At 39.3% G+C, this 3,728-nt stretch overlaps 1 pseudogene; it reads left to right on the top strand.

Annotated features, from left to right (window-relative positions):
- Positions 1-649: 649 nt before the first annotated feature.
- On the top strand, positions 650-1,191 carry LOC147722370 (ADP-ribosylation factor-like protein 5A pseudogene; annotated as a pseudogene).
- Positions 1,192-3,728: the final 2,537 nt, after the last annotated feature.

Here is a 3,728-nt window from a genome sequence, read left to right as displayed (position 1 = left end):
CCTTTAGGGCTGCATTGCTGCATGTGAATAACTCCCACCCTTCTTAACCGTCAAATAAGGGGACCTATAAGCAGATACAATGCAATATATTTATGCATAATAAACATGAATAAATACAAAAAAATTGGTACACCATAGTTGCACATGACTTATATCGTGTTGTAGCACCTCTGGCCCTGATTCTTTTTTGTAACTGTGTTTATTTATAATAATAATAATTCATATTTATAAAGCACAAACATATCATCCCCTAAGGTTTCAAGGCGCTGGGGGCTGTTGGGGAGATTATGTGAGCTATAGCCCAGAGTCATGTAGTGCTTAGCTGAGCTGCCACTGTTGATCAAACCATGAGCCCCGAGCTCCGGAGTCAGCTGCTATGGCCGGTGTGCCATACTGTCCATTGTGAGTTGGTTGTCGATTACTATTCCGAGGTTCTTGGTCAGATTTGGGGCAGGCGTGTCCGGCTTGGTAGATTGCCCCTGCTGGTGTGTGATGGGGAAGGGAGGCTATAAGAAAGGGAGTCATGTCTGTGCTGCTGCAACAGACCAGCTGGGCGCAGATTTCAGTGTCAGGCCCAGGCAGTGATCGCAGTTATACAGGCAGACAAACAATACAGCAGATATGCAAAGGACCACTTCACTTTCCCAGCATGGGCATCCTGTTCACCAAAATATGGAGGCTCTTTAACCACCAGGAGCAACAAGTAATCATTGTTGGCCTGGATAATTTGGGGAAACCGCCAATTCTCTACCAATTTTCAATGAGTGAACATGTGCACCTATCCCATACAATAGGAAGTAATGTGGAAGAAATAGTGGTGAATATTCGACTTCTAATATGGGATATTTGAGGACAAGAATCTCTTCTATCTTCTTGGAATAGGTGATATACAAATACTGAGTTTGTATTAGTTGTTGTCAACAGCACTCACCTTGAGAGAATTTCTGTGTCCCGAGAAAAACTGAATAGGATGTTAGCACATGAGGACCTGAAAAATGCAGGTTTGCTTGTTTTTGCAAACAAACAAGATGTGAAAGAGTACATGACTGTAGCTAAAATCTCTCAGTAACTGAAGCTAACTAAACTTCGGTTAAAGATCATCACTGGCACACAGAGACCTTCTGCGCACTCACTGGGGAAGGTCCTTGTTAAGGATTGAGAAGTATGATGTCAAAACTCCAGATCAGATGACCACTGATTACCTCTTTACAAAGACACTACAAAATAAAGAACTGTATCTTTCATTCCCCTAGCAGTTGCATTCTTACCAAATTGTGCATCTAATAAATCAAAGCATTTGTGTCACATCAAAGACAAATGACACAATTTAGACGATTGCTTTGAATGCAAAGCTGAAATTCCGAGGTTCAATCACAATGTACTTGCTCAGAGAACTGATCTTATATCCTGTGATTACTTGTTTTTTGTTCAAGCCGAAAATTGATATGTATTATTCAGTAGATATTAAAGCAAGAGGACATTTTTAAATCTATTCGAAATCCCCATTAGGTTAATTGTTTTATTGACGCTGTCAGTAAAGAAATCTGTGATGCAGGAATCCACGGACCAGGTTTTTTAAAAGGTAGCAAATATTTTACAAACAAAATGAATCCTGTACACATTTTATTTGTGTTTACAATTGAATTGTAATCCATGTATGTATATGTATTGTAATGCATGTATGTTTGTTTAAAGGAATATTGCTCTGATAAATAATGACAATACCCTGCTAACGTCTTTGCAGGGTAGTTGTATCCGTAGAACAGCTAGCAGAGTGGTAGCAATGTAAATAGGCGAACTGTATTCCAAGGTTCTTTCAATGATTTGCCAATTGGGGTGTGGGTCTGAGTTCGGCTGGCCACCACATGGAGTTCCAAAGTGAGGTGATTTTGCAGAAGAATACTACTTCTGTCTTGTCTGTTTTGAGCTTGAGGCAGTTGGTTTTCATTTATCTGGCTTATTCTATCATGAAGATGGAGAAATTGGTCTGGCTATTTGGCATCTTGTCGGAGACAAAGTATGAACTGGGTGTCAATCATCAGCATAGTATAAGATGTTGATTTTGTGGGCGTGAATGATGCTGGTGAGTAGGGCTATGCAGGCGTGGAACAGAGTGAGGCTCAGTGAACTTGGCAGATGAGGCTGATGGCGTCTGAGGTAAAGATGGCCAGACTGACCGACTGCATGCAGTCTATATGGAATCCTAGGCAGGTTATATTTCTGCCAGCTCTGGGGATCACTGACCAAGGAGCTACAAGCTATGTTATTGCTGCCAATACTGGGAAAAACACATTGTCAAAATTGAGCTGTGGACTGTGTTTCTTTTTGGATCTGGAAGTAGTGTATGTCAAGGGTTTACTACCCTGCCAAAGGCTCGCCGTCTCTAAGATGAGGGGAAACCAGAGAGAAGGCGGTGAAGCTACATATATATATATTCACTGAAAAAAACGTAGGTTTTAGGCCTCATATAGTTAGGAATTAGCATTTAAAAAACCTTTAAAATTCACTGAAAAAACCATAGGTTTCAGGCCTTATATAGTTAGGAATTAGCTTTTAAAAAACCTTTGAAATTCACTCAAAAAACTATAAGTTTTTGGGGTGTTATAGTTAGCTGGACATTTCACTCATACAAAACCATTGAAATTGCTCCTATATAGTTAGTTGTACTAACTATATTTCGCGCACCCGCAATCCACTGCTGATGATGTCACATATTAGATCATTCATGACATGGTCAGTGACATCACTGATGACATCACTGATGACATCATCCAGTGAATGTGGTTTGCTCCGTAATTTAAATATGCATTATATAGATAGCAATTTGCATTGAAGAATGAGTGGATATATATAAATAAATATTTGGTGGAGGATTTAGTAGCAGTGTAATTGACTGTTTACTTGACCAATTTATAGTGTCTCACTAAATATAGTGGATAGTGACTAAACTGTGTGAATATCTGTATCACTTTGTCAGTTGTTGTGTAAACTGGTTCTACAGTTGGTTACTAGCTATGTGAAAGTCTATATTAGTTATTGATTAGTTAACTGAGTATTTGTACGGGAGAGTGAAAGTGTGTGTGGTTCGGTGGGGGGTGTGTGACTGTACAAAGATGTGTGAATAGTTGATTCAGTGAATATATGAAGTTAAAACTATATGTTCTAACAGTTTGGGTGAGTGAATCTCTTTATGGGTGTGGTGATGAGCAAATAAATTTCTCAATGGTACATGTCCAACAAACTAGAAAAAAGGCAGTGTATGTGTCAGTTGTTTTATATAAATAAGTATACATAAGACTCAATGATTGAGTGAGTGACTGTATGGATAACTGTATACTTGTAATAATGATTTTATAATTCACTAAGTATGACTTACTATCTAACTGAATAGATGGAGTGGTGTTTGTATAAGTGTGTAGCTATGTAAATATGTAAGTATGATCCATTGTTTGCATGAGTGAGTAGGATGACTTCATATGTGACCATGTGACTATATGTATCTGTATGTTAGTAGATGCCTGAATGGCTGTATGGGTGTGTGAGTGGGTGTGTGAGATGGTGTATGGATGTGTTAGTGGTTATGTGCGCAGCTGTATGAGAGTGTGATTTTATGTATGAGTGACTGAATAGGTGGCTGAGTGGCTGTATGGGTGACTGAGCAGGTGTGTGAGTGGCTGTATAGGTGTGTGAGTAGCTGTGTGAGTGGTTGTATGGGTGAGTGAGTGGCT

The sequence above is a fragment of the Lissotriton vulgaris genome, chromosome 4_1, assembly GCF_964263255.1.
Source record: "Lissotriton vulgaris chromosome 4_1, aLisVul1.2, whole genome shotgun sequence".
Lineage (NCBI taxonomy): Eukaryota > Metazoa > Chordata > Amphibia > Caudata > Salamandridae > Lissotriton > Lissotriton vulgaris.
This window is presented reverse-complemented; position numbering and strand designations above follow the sequence as displayed.